Source organism: Xenopus laevis, chromosome 7S (assembly GCF_017654675.1).
Source record: "Xenopus laevis strain J_2021 chromosome 7S, Xenopus_laevis_v10.1, whole genome shotgun sequence".
Classification (NCBI taxonomy): domain Eukaryota; kingdom Metazoa; phylum Chordata; class Amphibia; order Anura; family Pipidae; genus Xenopus; species Xenopus laevis.
The window spans coordinates 12100765-12118053 of NC_054384.1; the positions used below are offsets into that span (position 1 = coordinate 12100765).

At 40.6% G+C, this 17289-nt stretch overlaps 1 protein-coding gene across 2 annotated transcripts in view; it reads left to right on the forward strand.

Annotated features, from left to right (window-relative positions):
* stk32c.S (serine/threonine kinase 32C S homeolog) overlaps positions 1 to 17289 on the forward strand; it is a 144685-nt gene that overhangs the window by 48838 nt on the left and 78558 nt on the right. Inside the window, exon 1 of one of the 2 annotated variants that reach the window (XM_018227366.2) lies at positions 5496 to 5543. The exons of the other annotated variant lie outside the window; for it this stretch is intronic. The gene's annotated coding sequence lies outside the window, so the exon portion shown is untranslated. Of the gene's footprint in view, positions 1 to 5495; positions 5544 to 17289 lie in introns of those variants that run through there. 2 annotated transcript variants of the gene reach the window in all.

Below are 17289 nucleotides of genomic sequence, written 5' to 3' on the forward strand. Positions count from 1 at the left end.
ATGAACTGGACGAATGAAAACCTTAGCGAGTAAGCAGTGCATAGAGCCCATAATAGAAAAATAGTAAGGTAATAAAGTGATGGCAACGCCTGAAATATGTTCATTAGTTCATATGTACAGTAAAGCTAAAGGTTAGATCTCACCGTCCATCCCAGTCTGAGGGTGCATGCCAGCAATTGACAAGGAAAATTGTTCCCCAAAACCCCTAAACAAGAATTAATAAAATACAAAAATCATTTATTAGTACACGAAAGAGAGGCTGAACACGTTTTGCACCTGTTGGTGGCACTTACACATAGGCCTATGATATGAGTAAGTACCCCAACGGGCACGAAATGTATTAAAACTATTTTTTTTGAATGTACTGCAATGACCTACTCTTTATTTTAGGGATGCACTGAATCCACTATTTTGGATTCGGCCGGGAAAGATTCACCCGAATACCGAACCGAATCCAAATCCAAATTTGCATATGCAAATTAGGGGTGGTAAGGGAAAACATTTTACTTCCTTGTTTTGTGACAACAAGTCATGTGATTTCCCTCCCTGCCCCTAATTTGCATATGCAAATTCAGATTCAGTTCGACCGGGCAGAAGGATTCGGCTGAATCCTGCTGAAAAAGGTCGAATCCTTGTCGAATCCCTAACCGAATCCTGGATTTGGTGCATCCCTACTTTATTTAATCTTAAACGTCCATATTCATTGTTCAGAGGTTACGAAAAACACAATGACATATTCATAGAAATCGATACAAGTTGTGATACTGCTGCACAAAACATTTTGTATGCCCCCATCTCACATATGATTTAATTCCCACGTATGATTGAAAGTCAATATCATGTGAGTTATTTGAACAAATGGCTTCGACCCACTCTCAACGCTGTGCGCATTTTGCCCACTGTATCTATCACGTTGCATAATTAATTATTTTCTGTATGTACCCAATTACCAACTAATAATCTATACAAACTATAAAGGGAATATTATTTGCAATTGGTAACTTCCCATCCATTAAATATACTTATTAACTGGAAAATGTTACTGACAATCAGGAAATTGTTCAATGAATCAAAATATTTATCAAAGTAGATCCTTGTATACATTTGTCAGCCTGTGTTCTGATGCTTTAAAGGGCATGTAAAGTCTAAAATAGAATAAGACTAGAAATGCTGTATTTTGTATACCAAACATAATCATGAACTTGCTGCACCACAAGCCTAATCAAACAAATAATTTATGCTTTCAAAATTGGCAACAAGGGGTCACCATCTTGTAACTTTGTTAAACATCTTTGCAAGACTAAGACTGTGCACATGCTCAGTGTGGTGTGGGCTGCTTAGGGATCGTCATAAACAAAGCTGCTTGAGTTCTGCATGGCTGGGAAGTAAGGCGGGGGCTCCCCCCGCTGTTCATAAGTATGATTGTTTCCCTGCTCAGCAGTTAGGGACCGTCTGACAATTCCTATCCACAGCAGTAAATGAAGGGAGAATTTCACTGCATACAGTCAGGTTTCTTATAAAAACAATGCACATTTTTTAATTAAAGTTTATTGGAGACAGGTTTCTTTTTCATTAAAGAAAGTAAAAATTGGATTTTATTTTTTTACCTTTACATGTCCGTTGAAAAACCCATTCTGTTCTATGGAGGTTTATGACAGCTCTGTAGCACCCGCTCCTAATTGCTTATGCCCAGTGCAATTTGCAAAGGGGGGGGGGGGTGGGTGGAATTAATGATTCGTACAACTCACACCACAGGCGAAGGAGAAGAAAATAAGGCAATTGGAAGAATTTTGTTAATTCAGCATGAACAAACGCCGTATGCACTATTAATGCTCAGTGCTATTCTGAGGCTGCACTTTCAGGATTTCAGTTAATTCAGAAAACCCCTTGAACAGAGAAAATTCCTACCAGCAAAGCTATTAATGTATAAAAACAGAAAATGAAAAAAAAGAACCTGCCCTACGACAGATATGAGTCATATGAATTATTAACATGAATAGCATGCATTAAGTGGCTGACAGGGCTAATTAAACATTAAAATTGTTGCAAATCAAAAGGAAAACCCTGTATTGTGTTTTAATTCTCTTTTTTAATAAGAAAACTTCCAGTCATTTAATCACATTACGACTGCGGTTTTGCTTATAGAAATCTGTAGGTATAATCTTGGGTTATATAATAATATCACCAAAAACCCATGACTGTCCCATGATAAAGCCCAGTTTCTTTCTAATTTAAAAGGGACCATTTATAAAGTACAGGGCAGGGAGTAAAGTGCCACTTTGCTTTTTGAACCCTGTCCTAATGTTCTAAAACTTAAAGGGGAGTTAACTTTAATATGATGTAGAGAGGGATATTCTGAGACAATTTGCAATTGGTTTTCATTTTTTATTATTGTTTTCAGTTTGTTCCCCAGAACTAAAGACTTTTTTGTTTATTTATTATTCATTTTTTACTCTTTTTCCAAAATCTAAGTTTAAAGTCCCTGTCCCTAGTGTTGGAGTCTGGCAGCTCAGTAATTCAGGTGCAGATTCTGAACTGTTACAATTTTGCAACATTGAGTTGATCCATTTCTCAGCAGCATCTCTGGAGTATTAGCAACTATTGTATCAATTCTAACAGCTGCCTGTAATGAAACCCAGAGATTCTGCTCAGCAGGGACAAAGATAAGAAATGTAACAAATACATGTATCAATTTAGAACAGTTTACAGGGTCGGCGACCCCCCCATCCCAGGGCTGCTTTAGAAGGTGAAAAATTACACTTTACACTTCAATATTAGAAAAATGGTGACACATAGACAATAGAAAGTAATTGGAAAAAGTCACTATTTCTGGTGATCTATCTGAAAACAACTAGTTGTTTCAAGGTGAACAACCCCTTTTAGGTTTTTGAGTAGTTTAGTGTTTTATTCAGCAGCTCTTCAATTTGCATTATAAACAATCTGGTAGCTAGGGTCCAAATTACCCTAGCAACCATGCATTGCTTTGAATAAGAGACTGGGATATGAATATTAGAGGACCTTACTAGAAAGATGAGCAATAAAAAGTAGCAGAATTGTGTAGCCTTACAGAGCATTCGCTTTTTAGATGGGGTCAGCAACGCCTATCTGAAAACTGGAAAGAGTCAGAAGAAAAAGGCAAATAATTATAAAACTTTCAAAAATAAATAATGAAAACCAATGGAAAAGTTACTTAGAATTGGCCATTCTATTACATACTAAAAGTTTACTAATAAAGGTGAACCACCCCTTTATAAAACTGGCTTTCTCATTACTGACTCATGTAGCAGACAAAACCCCTAAAGAGTGATGTTGGGCAGGCAAGAGGTTAGTGTGTTCAAAATGTGTCAGGTAGGTTAAAGTTGTGGTTTTAACAAAACAAGAAAAGTCTTAAAAGAGCTTCTTTTGCTGGATAAAATATTGAAACTCCAATGTAAGACACTTTGGCAAGAAGTAACTCAGTGGAGAGTGGAGCGCAGCAAACTTTATGACCACTCTCTTTTTGGCCACACCCCCTTATTACCATGTTCATTTTACAAAAATTGTCAGGTCATGGAAATTTTTAACACATTTCTGTGGTTTTTATTTGTCATGACAGTTTTGCTAATGCAGGTGAATTGCCCTTTAAGCTGCAAAGTCACAGGTTCCCCACGAGACCTGCTCATTTTGAATAGTTACACTTGTTTCTTTGCTTATGTTAAATTGTAACAAATAGTGCACCTGCCACATATTCTGGGCTCTCTGCCAAAAGCCAATTAAGTTTTAGAAAAATCTTTTTCTGGATGTTCAGTGCAGGAGATCAAAAAGAAAGTCGGGACATTTCAGTAACAATCCAGGGCTGGCAAATGCAATAGCGCTCTCTGCGCTAGCGGATCTGAATTTCTGGGTTGAGAGGTGGCTTTAGTAACTGGCCGCTCGCTGCCGCCTGAGGCAAGGTTCTTACCTTGCCTCATTGCAGGAGGAGCCCTGGGTTTGGGATTCAATGGAGCAGCAGGACAAGGAACTGTAGGGGTTATTGTGCTTTGTGGCAAATGCACTGAGAGAATGATTGTAAAACCCACAGCCAACCTGTACCTATAAGATTCAATAATGAATGTAGTTACACAGATATACACAGGTTCATTATAGTCTCTATAACTCACACACACAGTTTGTCAGACCTTCTTACACACAGTTGCCCTTACACACATTAACACTAACAGTTCATTGACACACAGGCATATATACACACACAGACACTAGTGATGGGCGAATTTATTCGCCAGGCGCGAATTCGCGGCGAATTTGCGCGATTCGCGTCCAGCGAATAAATTCGCGAAACGCCAGCGAAAATTCGCCGGCGTGAAAAACGGGCGCCGGCGTCGAAAAAACGGGCGCCGGCGTCAAAAACGAGACGCCGGCGCCGTTTCGCGAATTTTTCGCCGTTTCGCGAATTTCGCGCATTTTTCGGCGAAGCGAAACGCCGCAAATTCGCCCATCACTAACAGACACACCTATACACTGACATTCACACCCTAAGCTAAACACACCCGACAGATTCACACTCATCTGCCCTGGGAAAAAAGCTGCTTTATCAGGAGAGGATTCTTACTGTGATTTTCATATTTGTCACACAGTTGAGGAGCAGGAAGTGTCTCACACAGGGTTGCCAGGTCTAATTTTCAAAACCAGCCAAAGTCAGCTACAAAACCCGCCCAAAACTCACCAACAGGCACTTCAAATGTAGCCCAAGCATAGCACAATATGTGCAGTGAAAAAAAGTCTTAAAAATAAATGAATATATGTGAAAATATGCCTTTTTCAATTTTCACTGATTTGCACACTTTTCCATGAAGCAAAACCGATATTTACGCCCGTCACTGAGCCCCCCCAAAACAGATATTTACGCCCTCCTGAGCCCCCCTCTATATTTACGCCCGTCACTAGCGGCGTAAATATAGAGGGGGGCTCAGGAGGTATAGGGGTCCCATTAGGCCCTTATATATATACAATTTCAATAAATATTGATAAAACAGCTCAATCTCTAGATATTTTGGTGGCCAGCAGATTTTTGCCACAAAATTGTCTGAAATTCAGGAAAGTTACCGTAAAACGCAAGAATGCTTAAGAGGAATGGAAGACTGGGGCACAGAGCCCTAAATCTGATAACTCCTGACTTCTACACAAGTCAGTCCCATTGCATGCTGGTTATTGTAGTCGTACATTAAACTTGGCAGTCTGCAAATTGTTAAACAAAAACTACATTGCCCAACATGCACTGGGGGACGCAGGCGTGGCACATTATGTCAACAAAAAACTTTGGCTGGTTTCCAAAGTAAAAACCAGCCAAAGGCCCAAAGAAGTAGCCTGAATCCGTACCTTGGCTACTTTGGAGTTTCAAAACCTGTCTCGGCTTTAAATTAGTAGCCCAATTTGGCTGGAAACCACCAACCTGGCAACCCTGGTCTCACAGAGGGAAGGGGTGGAGCTAAATCCAGACTGCTGCTCTGAGCAGAGGAATAGCCATTGGGAAGGTCCATTATTAGAAGGGGAGCTGACTACAAGATGTAAGTCTTTTATATTATTCTTATTGCAGGTTCTTAATGGTAATTTTAAGAAACGTGTTCATATAAAAAAAAAAAAAACCAATATATATATACATATGGTAAGGGAATAGGGTTGCCACCTTTGCTGGGGCTGGAAAACGAGCAGGGCAGTTGACATGGGAGCATTGGTAGGGCTGGTGACATTGGGTGTGGGACTGGTGATATCAGGGGTGGGACTGGGGACGTCAGGGGTGGGAGTGATGAAGTGGCGATCACCATGCCATTATTTTCAATGTCCTGTCCGGATTTCCTAATTTCCTAAGGTTTCACCTGGACAACCCTTCAAAATACCGGGGTGTCTGGGTGAAACCCGGACAGGTAGCAACCCTATAAGGGAATATTCTTTATTATGAGGGGGAAGCACCCCTCTTGCCCCCATTAGTGGATGCCCATGAGCTGGAGGTCCATGAACCAGATGTAGCTTGCCAAGGAACAGAAAGAACAGAAACGAGAACCCCCCTACACATTTGAACAAGTTTGCCTTTTTAGAACATAGTCTTCTCACACCAGTCTACAGTAAGAGGTAAATACTTTAAGGTCTTAAACTTCCAGATCACCAGACCACTACCAAGCCTGCTCTCTATCTGTCATATTAACCTGATGATTGTATTTGCTTGTGTTCTACTGGTGGACATTATTTCTTGTGCAGGCAAGTCGCGGTGGTCTGTTTTGGGAGATCTAAAGCACAACACTTATATTTATACTTCATTCATTTTTTTGCTTGACTTTTCAATACATCAAATACTGCAGAATGCCATTTCTCGCTCACTAGTTTGATGTTATTATGAGTCACTGTGTTTATGTCCTTGATGTTAAATTATAGCTTTCTAATCACCTGACAGTCGTAACTTTCAGCCAAGCAGCGCTCCGTGCCTGGACGCTCACAGCCAGATTCAAAAGCTCTCTGCATTAAGTGGGTCAGCAGCTCTCCTATTAAGATCAATTTCATACAAGTGATTTTTCATCCAGCTCCGTAGGACCAGCTTCGTGGGTGTAATGGAAAGCTGAATGTCAAAATGTATCGGCTGTTGGCAGTTGTGCGAGTGACAGTCTTGTTGAGGTAGAGTAGAGTGCATCTTTCATAGAGCCAGATTTATATTTGGGTTTCTGTAAACGATTGCCCTTTTTATGCATGCTAAGCTTCTATTAACCTTTTCCAGCACTTATAGGGGCAAATTCACTAACGCGCGAAGCGCCGAACGCTAGTGTTAATTCGCTAGCGTTGGGCATTTTCGCCACTGCGCAAATTCACTAACAAACGCTGGCGTAGTTTCGCTAGTGTTACTTCGCAACCTTACGCCAGGCGAATCTTCGCTAGCGATGAAACTAGGCAAATTCACTAACTTGCGCAGTGTAGCGAACGCTACCTTTTACGCTAGACTTCCTTCGCCACCTCAGACCTGGCGAAGCGCAATAGAGTAGATAGGGATTGTTTAAAAAAAAGTCAAAATTTTTTCTAAATCCCAAAAAACGCTGGCGTGTTTTCTACATGATGGCTGATAGGCTGAAAAAGATCGAAAATTTTTTGGGGCTCCCCTTCCTCCCCCCTACATTTCCTGACTCATGGCAACTTACCTAGACACCTAGGCACATGTGTAGGGCAAAATAAAATTTTAATTTGCAGATTTGAAGGTTTTCTAGGCATTTGTAGTGCTGATACGTGTTCCTCCATTGAAATTTGAATTTCACGCCGTATGCAAATTAGCCTTCGCTAGTGCAACTTCGCTTTATATAGCGAAACAACGCTAGCGCAACTTCGCAACCTTACGCTACCCCTGTGCGCAACTTCGGATTTTAGTGAATTTGCGAACCGCTGGCGAAACTACGCCTGGCGAAGTGCGGCGAAGTGCGTCGAAGTTGCGCCTGGCGCAACTTCGCATCTTAGTGAATTTGCCCCATAGACAGAGGAGCTACTAGGTTGGCATCTACTCAATACTAAATCCTTTATCATTTTATCTTCCAGAATTTGTTCCATAGCGTTTATCAAAAGTTTATTTGTTTGAGGTCAACTATAGTCTGTTGTGTTATAAGGCCATCTACATAAATATTGGGGAGGCAGGCACCATTCATAGAAACTACTACTACTTTGGCTCTTGAGACCTTCTGGACCATGACCTACTGTATATAACCTAGACTGTATATTGCATTTAGTTCCTTATATTCAAGCTACAGTATATTGCTGTTAGTTGTCATGTGGCACACACTCTTTTCCTCTACCTCTGTCTCCCCATCTTTTCTTTTTTGATCCTATTTAGTTTCCTTCTTTTCCCCTTTCCTCTCTGTCTCCCTCTTTCTTTTTTTCTTTTTCCCTCTTTTTTTTAATGTTAACCTTTGTATTTGCAAACTGATAAAACCTTAGCTTGTTGGTTTCTGTGGCCTAGGTACATAACCCTACCCATATTCATATACAGAATATTATCTTTGATTTTTACACTGTGTCAAAGATTTGAATAGTGTGAGCATTTGTGCAGTTCTTAATTAAAGGGGAACTGTCATTGTGATAAAAAGCCACCTGTCTGTAGAGGATGTTTCATAAATCTCTTTCATGTGTGAATGTTTTTCTTATAGATTTTGAGATAATTACTTTTTTTATTAGTGAGTTTGTCAATCTAATATTTTATTACTCAACAAAATATAGGAGTCTTAGATTGACGACAGGACAAATTCATTTTTACTAAGCTTAATTGCCAGATGAGGGAGCATATGTTAAACCTGGCATCCAAACTAATTCTATCATGGGTCATTAATGTGGCATCAGTCTTTGATTAAGTGCCCCAAAATGCGTAGGGCAAACAGATATGTTGATTATTTTAATGCAGCTTGAGATAAAGGGGCAAATTCACTAAGCACCGAAGACCCTAACACTAGCGTCAGTTCGCTAGCGTTGGGCATTTTCGTTACTTCGCAAATTCACTAACGAACGCTGGCGTACATTCGCTAGTGTTACTTCGCATCCTTACGACTGGCGAATTTGCGGAACGGACGTAACTACGCAAATTCACTAACGCGCGCATTGTACTGAACGCTACCTTTTACGCTAGACTTCCTTCGCCACCTCAGACCAGGCGAAGTGCAATAGAGTAGATAGGGATTGCTTCAAAAAAAGTTCAAATTTTTTCTAAGTCCCAAAAAACGCTGGCGTTTTTTCTATATTATGGGTGATAGGCTGAAAAAGATGGAAACATTTTTTTGGGGCTCCCCTCCTTCCCCCCTACATTTCCTAACTCATGGCAACTTAACTATACAGTGGGCACATGTGTAGGGCAAAATAAAAATTTTATTTGATGTTTTGAAGGTTTCCCAGGCTTGTGTAGTGCTGCTACATATACCTCCATTGAAATTTGAATTTGGCGCCGTATGCAAATTAACCATCGCTAGCGTAACTTCGCTTCGCTTAGCGAATCAACGCTAGCGCAACTTCGCAACCTTACGCTACTCCTGAGCGCAACTTCGGATTTTAGTGAATTTGTGACCCTTGGGAAATCCTTGAGTGCCTGAATACTCATTTTGTTTATGTTTATGGATTACCGCTCCCTATGCTGAGGGTTTAGGGCTACTGCACCTGGATCACTATTTTGACTTGGTGAATTTGTTTACATTTTGTTTTTATGTGCCCCCTTTCTCGTTAGATAGCATTAACGCAGAGTTCCAGGCTGATTATATTATAAATAAGAAATGTAAATAGTCTACGCAGGTGCATGGAATATATTTCTACTGATGCCATGCCTCATGAACAAGCCAGGTACCAACATTCACACTAGGGTTGCACCATCACTGCATTAAATAATCTATAGATTGTCCTATATACAAGGAGTAATTACCCTTACAATATATTGTTCATACAGATTTAATGATCGCTACAGAAGTAAAACTTTACCTCCTTAGCCCTTGTTGCAGTAGATACTGTATATAATGAGGTGAACAAAGCTGATTATTTGCCCTGCAGTCACTAAAATATTGTTCTAAAATGCTAATCTTTATAATAAGCTTTATCCTAGAATTCTGAGCTGTCATTTTATAGTTTTCCAGCATTTGTCTGGCTTATGCTTTGGGAAAGATAAAAAGAAAACTCTATTTCCATTTTTAAAGATGGTGGAGGTTCTATCACGCAATGAGCAGCCATCGTGTGGGACTAATGGGGCCTGACTTGTAACCTGCATTACAAGATTACACCTGTTTGTTATAAACATTGCTGCCTTTTTTGTAGAAGATTATTGCCATTTTTTTTTATTAATCAGGAGCACTCTGACACTGGTTGCCAAGATATATGACTGGTGCACTCATGGGGCCTAATACACTAGAAGGGGTATGGCCTAAAGGTCAGTTAGAGTGACATTTTATGGTTAATGCCTAGTTTTTATTATGAATATGCCTGGAATAAATGTTCTAACTTTATTTTATTTACCCTTGTATCTATGAAGGGCCCAACAAAAGGATTGATTTCAAAGTGGGCCCTGTACCCCAAAAAATCAGAAGACCACTGTCTGCTGTAGTATGCTCTAATTTTTTGATTTTTTTTTTGGTTCAAACAGGCCAGCGGGACACCAGGAAAAAACCTGGTGGGCCCCCAGTCCTTGTGGGCTCTGTTGGCCCAGACCCACTCACCATGGCTGGCTGAGCATTCACTCCTTCCTGACCTCCCCCTGCCTCATGGAGAAATAATGCTCATGAAGAAGCTACACACCGTTTGAGGAGGGGGACTTTTGGAGAGGGGCCTGTTGGGGTGGCAGAGTAGTGGTCTGGGAGTCTGTGTGGGCCCCTGATCTGGCAGACCTGAGCTCAGACCCCCCCCCCCAGACTGAGGCTGAAAACCCAAGAATGTTTTTGTAAAGTGAAAAGCCACATTAGTAGAATGCTCTGGTATGCATAACATTAATGTGACCATGAGACAACCAGGATAGTTGAGAGTGGTCTACAAGAGCAACCTATACAGGTTGTAAGTAAGTATCCCACTTTTTTGGAAATAAATATACACAATAGAGCTCTTCCAGCAGATTAAAATCAGAGGTCTTCTACTTCTACCTATTGCCAATGTTAAGGTTACAGTCTTGTTATACTGCCAGTGTTGCCTGATACACTGTACATTGGTTTCTCTTCTCAACCTAAGAAAAAGATAATCTTTCACGTTATGTAACTGGAATGAACCAATACATTCATTGATTAAGGAAGGTACCCCCCCCCCCCGATAACCTGCCATGTACCAAAAAGATCATTGGCTGAAGATCCCAATGGCTTTAATTAACCAACATTTGAAAGAACAGACAAATATCCTTTAATTCTTCCTTTCAATTATTTATTAACTTGGCCACGGTCTAGTAAGATCTGGTCACACATGACAGAAAACAAATGTGTTTACCGTGTGGTTGGTGAGGCTAGCATCAAATGCTGCATCTGTGTTGTCATTGTTCAATAATGCGCTTCACAGGGAAACATCATTTATAATACATTTGACTGGTATACAATTCCCTATAGGTTTCGACGAGGGAAAAGCTAATGTCAAAAATCTTTTTCAAATTAGACAATAGGGTAGACAGGTCTGAGAGCAGAAAAAAAATGACTGTTGAAGGCAAACCAGTAGGGAAGAGGAATTCTTTTTTGAGAGGCTTTTTGGATATAAATTGAGGGGAGCCTTGTAAGGAAATCTTTTACTGAACACAAGTAAAAGGCCCTGCTCATTTTTATAAGAAAGCTTAAGCAGAACGCAGCCATAGGGCAACATATGAATGCAGGATTCTGCCTTGCAGATTATCCACACTACCTAACCTCGGGCCATGGGTCCCTGCTCACTTTTGGAAGTAAATTCCAAATTTCCCCAAAAATGGTCCAAAAATATTCTCATTATCTTTTTCAATTAAATATAGTAACCCTTAACCCACACACATAGTGCAGTCTGCATTATGCAGTGAAAGCAACAAGCAGGGACAATTGTCTTCTTAAATCCATGGAGAATTGAATAGGGCAGCACAGAGGTGCGGTGTGTAGCACTCAGTGTTGGATTGGGATGCCAGGGGCCCAGGCCTGTCCAACATAAAACCCTAAGGGATCTCTCACTTTACAACAGACAGAAAGCCACAGGATGGACATTAGTGATTTCTCCAGTTTCAAAAATTCAAAATTCATTAAAATTAACGAAATGCGAATTTTGTTGGACAATTCCAACGTGCATTAAAGTCAATGGGCACCTTTAATTTTTGCCAGCCAATTTTTGAAGCAGTCATCTGTGAATTGCTCAAAACTAAAAATCTCATCGGTCAATGACATTTCTACTGGATTGGATATAGGCCAAGCAAGAGGTATTATGTTATTCAATCAAATGGTTCTACACAGAGTTCTAGACAACTGAACCTTAATTTAGACATCTTCAATAACCATCATATTTTATGTATACATTTTTTAAACTCTTCAAGTGGAGATTTTTTATTTATTTATGTTTAGCCCACCCCTCCCCCCATAAAGTTTTATGACCCTGGTAATTTCCCATAAGGGCCTTGTTTGTTCCTACTTTCAACAGAAAGTACATTGGTAAATGTGTAATCCAGATGCAGAGCAGAGCAATCAGCCAAGGCAATTATATTTATTGTTGCCTGATTCAAGATTTTGGAGCCTAATGCTTCTAATGTGCAATCAGAGCTCAAATTAAGAAGAGAGCTCTCATTTTCATTGGCGAAGTAACACAACAGTGAAAAGACAATACAAGAAGGAGAATCAGCAATTGAATTTTTGGGCATGGCTGGGAATTGCTTTATATCCCATGTGACTAGAACACTGATAACCGAAAATGTTTTTAGTAATTTATTTAAACGGGTGCTGGCGTTGCCCAAAAATATGCCATGAGTGCGAGGTTTCCCGGATTATAAGGAACAAAAAACAAGCAAAACACTTTAAACACTTTAAAAATCAACATAGCTATGCTGATTGCTAATTGATTACATTTAAATTATAAGCAATCAAAGTTCAATAGCAGCTGCGCTAATTGCAATTTTTAAGTCTGTTTTTTTTCCACTGAAAAAAAATAAAATAATTCAGTGATGTTACATTGCATTCTATCGTATTTTAAATTGTGCTTCTATATACTGTAAATCATGGAGACCTTCATACATATTTTTAAGAGGAAGAAGTGGCATTTGAGGACATGGGTAACATTATCAGCTGGCAGTTGTAGTCCAGCAGTAGATGTAGGTTGCCACCTTTTCTGGGGTCGGAAAATGAGCAGGGGGGCAGATGATGTTGGGGGCGGGACTGGTGACGTGGCCATCAGCGATTGTCATTATTTTCAATGTCTTGTCCACATTTCCTAATTTGGAAATCCGGACAGGAAGTTTTCACCCGGACAGCCCTTCGAAATACCGAGCTGTCCAGGTGAAATCTGGACAGGTGGCAACACTATGTAGGGCACAAGCCGGATATCCCTAATTTATGTAATTTTGAACCAACTCAGATGGGGCCCAAAACATCTGCATCAACCCTGCTTTGTCTCATTGCATCCCAATTAACACACTGAAATTAACTCATAGTCAGGGGCAGGTAATGGAAACCCTAAACAAAGTGCCTCTCAGTCTGCAGTGAAGGAGGTGACGGCTTTGTGTAATGTTCAATGTCTATAATGCATAGCTCCTATTTGTCCAGTGAGGAAGCAACGGTGGTGGCAGTCACACCGGTTGAGAAGATAAGTCCTGCAGCACTCCAGAGAGAGACACTTGTGAAGGGGACCTTAAACTGTTGTGTCCTTTCTCCTATAGAATTCCTATGACTCTGCTAATATTTCTTGCCTTCTCCCAGGGCAGGCAACTTTCTAAGTTGCAGACTTTATCCAAAGAACAATAAATCAATAAATATATCACCCTGTCTACTCTACTACACAATCTCTACCTAAACCCTAAAGCTATGAAATAATCACCACCCACCATATTAGGCACCTTTACTATTAAACCTCTCAACATCTCCAGGCTGAGACCCACCTACTGTGCAGTTTGGTAGAAACCAGGGAAACCAGGGAAAAAGATTGAATTTCAAAATAACCTTAGGGTCATGAGGAAATGCACACCCAAATGCGGGTGGATGATATGGATAGTGCATATTGGTGAAATTCATTAAGTTACTTGAGTCCAAACATGTCCCTGCACTTCCACATGTTTGTCAATGCATCCTTCTGCCCCTGTTCTTTGCTATTCTATTCTTAGTTGGCCAGACTATAATAAACAATATATCAGGAATCATCTCTACTCCAGTTCCCACAATCCCTTGCATGCCTGTTATTCTATTTCTTCTACTGTCTGTTTATTACAGAACATGGCATTGTGGGAAATGGAGTTTTAGCCTGGACGAGAGCTGACTATCAATTCAGTGTTGCAAGTGAGTAGAAAGAAGAAAAGGCGAGGAGAGAAAGGAGAGAAGGCAATTGCAGGAGACCGATACTGTTTTCAATAGCAGTAGCAGTAACAATAATAATGTGTAATGAGTTTGTATTGGAAACTACATTTTACATGGAACTACATTTTCTCACCGACGGCCTGCATTATTGTGATGGATTACAAATGGCTAAACTCTTGATTTTATTAAGGTTTTCTTAACATCTCAGATATTTTCTTTTCTTTTTTCTGCGTTAAAATTCTGTTTTGCCCCAAGAAAAAAACGATTGACTCCAATGAATTTGGCACGTGAAACAAAAACACTCTTCCAATAAATTTGGGGAAAAAAAGAAGCAAAACAATGCCCATTAACTCCAATGCATTTGGCCCGAGAAAATACTCTAGAAAAAAGTGCCCATTGACTCATATGCATTTGGTGTGAGAAGAAGAAGCAGGCCAAGATTTTTGTCAAGGCCACAAAGGCTTGGGCCTAGGGTGACAGGATTTCATGGACAGCATGCACCCACACGTGAATGGGATGGGTAGGAGAATGGGTGGGGGACGGGTAATGGGAGGGGAAGGGAACGGGGAAGGTGGATGGGGAATAGGAGCAGATGGTGACAAGCTGAGCTAGCCTAGGGATGTCCAGTAGTGATGTGCGGGGTGGGTTTTACCTGTCCCACACCCGCCCTCCCTCCACCAGCGCCCGCCCGAGCCTGACTTCCGGGTTTCTTTTATAGACCCGCCCTGATGATGACGTTACAAAAGAGCCAGTACGAGCAGGCGTGCGTCTATAAAGTTGAACCAGGAAGTTGGAGGCCGGAAAGGGGGGTGCGAGGTCGGCTCGAACTCGCCCGACCCGCAGGTATCAGGCGGCCCTCACATCACTGGTGTACAGTTTGTAAACCCGGGCCTGAGAAAATGCTCTTTAACTCCAATGCATTTTACATAAGAAAAAAAACTATAGAAAAACTTTAAAAAAATGGATTGACTCCAACTCATGGACTTGGGTTCACAAATTTTTCTACTAGGCATAACAGGGCAGTTCCGCTCATCACTGAAACCAAAATAGGCGGTGTTTGAATAGAACTATTTTTGGGTTAAATAAATTGCAAAATATTTCTGAATCTTTTCTGCTGTAATGTAATGAAAGAAATGCAATGTCCCTGAACAATGGCTGCTGGGTATAAAGAATATAAGTGAGAACTGTAGCCAGGGAGAACCTCAATCAGACTGATATAAGTTTTGCAACAGTGCCCGGCACATCCTGCAGCGAGTATGGAACTTTACCTTCTGCTGAAAAATAGTTCCTTATTTTTTTAAGTAATATTCCATCTATCTTCCACGAAGCATTCGCCCTTCTCTTTCTGCCACTAATGAGAACAGGTTTGACTTACATGAAATTAAAAAAGTCCCTTTGACAGAACTTGCAGGCGTCAAGCTGTTCGCTGGTAGGACCCCACAAGAGAAGCTAAAGCCGTCAGACAATGGATTCTTTTGTCATTAATTCTTACTCCGCTAATTTTGTGTCTGTCAATAGCGTTTCCCTTTTTTTTTTTAGCAAGGCAGTCAGCAATACATTAGGTAAACTGTCAAAATATTTTTGGAGCTCAATGAATTCAATTATTTTTTAAGCAATGAAAGTGTCAGAAATATTTGTGCTAAATGTCGGCTTTAATCTTAAATGAACGGTTTTATTTTCCTTCCTGTGAATGTGGCTCCAAGCCCACGGTATATAAATGCATTCTCTAAAAAAAGTTGCTTTCTCGTTATATGTGCAGACGAGTGAACATGAGGGTTTCATACTGATCATAGCAGTTCTGCTAGGCTAGGGTGAGAGGAAATCATTTGTAGCAAGGACACTAGAGGAAGGGAGATTTTACAATCAGTACAGCAAGGATTTTTAAATTCTATGGGCAGTCATCTTATGTAACCACCTATCGAGAGAAATGGTTGGTAGCATTTTTAGTAAGAAATGGCAAAGCACTTATAGTTAATTCACAAAAAAAGGAGCTTAATAGCCATTTTGGATTTAGAAGACTGTTAAATCCCACTCCTCATAGTTGAGGTTGAATTGACAGCTAGACCCTTAATGAACTTGTAGAGAGTTTGGCAGTAGCGTAACTATAGGCGACCAGGCCCCAGAATCTTCCCCCTGTGCCCTCTGTACATGTGTGGGGATGAAATCCCCTGCTGTTCCACCCTCCAACCTGTTTTTATTGAGGTTCCAGCAGGTCCCATGGGGTTGCACCTTGGTGGTTACGGCAGTGGAGCTTGGAAAGCCTGGACATGGTGAACATGTAACTAGTCACGGTGCACTATAACAGGCTATGGAGCAATGTAACTGGTTATGGAGCAATGTAACTGGTCGTGGAGCAAAGTTACTGGTTATGGAGCAATGTAACTGGTTATGGAGCAATGTAACTGGTCGCGGAGCAATGTAACTGGTTATGGAGCAATGTAACTGGTCAATGAATCATGTAACTGGTAACGGAGCAATGTAACTGGTTGCGGAGCAAAGTTACTGGTTATGGAGCAATGTAACTGGTTATGGAGCAATGTAACTGGTTGAGGAGCAATGTAAGTGGTTATTGGACAATGGAACTGGTCACGGAGCAATATAACTGGTCACTGAACCAGGTAACTGGTAACGGAGCAATGTAACTGGTTATGGAGCAATGTAACTGGTCGCGGAGCAAAGTTACTGGTTATGGAGCAATGTAACTGGTCGCGGAGCAATATAACTGGTCACTGAACCATGTAACTGGTAATGGAGCAATGTAACTGGTCGTGGAGCAGTGTAACTGGTCACAGAAGAATGTACTGTAATTGGTCACAGAGCAATGTAACTGGTACTAGAGCAATGTACAGTAAATAGTCTCAGGGCAATGTAACTGGTCATATAGCAATGTAACTGGTAACGGAGCAATGCAATTGGTTATGGAGCAAAGTAACTGGTCATGGAGCAATGCAGCTGGTCAAGGAGTAATATAAGCAATGAAGTAACAGAAATGTTACTGAGTGCTCCACTATTGAGCTCATAGCTGTGATACTGGTCAAATATAAATATAATTCAGCACAGAGTAATACAGATGGGACAATAGTGTCACTGAGGACTGCACAGGCTTTTGGGTCACCTTGTAGAGGGTCTGGAAAGATTAAACTTTATGCACATCTTTTTCCACATTCAAAGGTTTCTTCTCCTCTTATTTAGCAGCTTGTAGCCCATAATCTTATTTGGACCGTGTAATCCATAATATCAATAAAAAAATAATTCTACTTTCTTTGAAGTCACCATCATTCATCATCATGTGTGGAGCGGGGCAGAGGAGAATAGAAAATGTGCTTCAAAAGAAGAG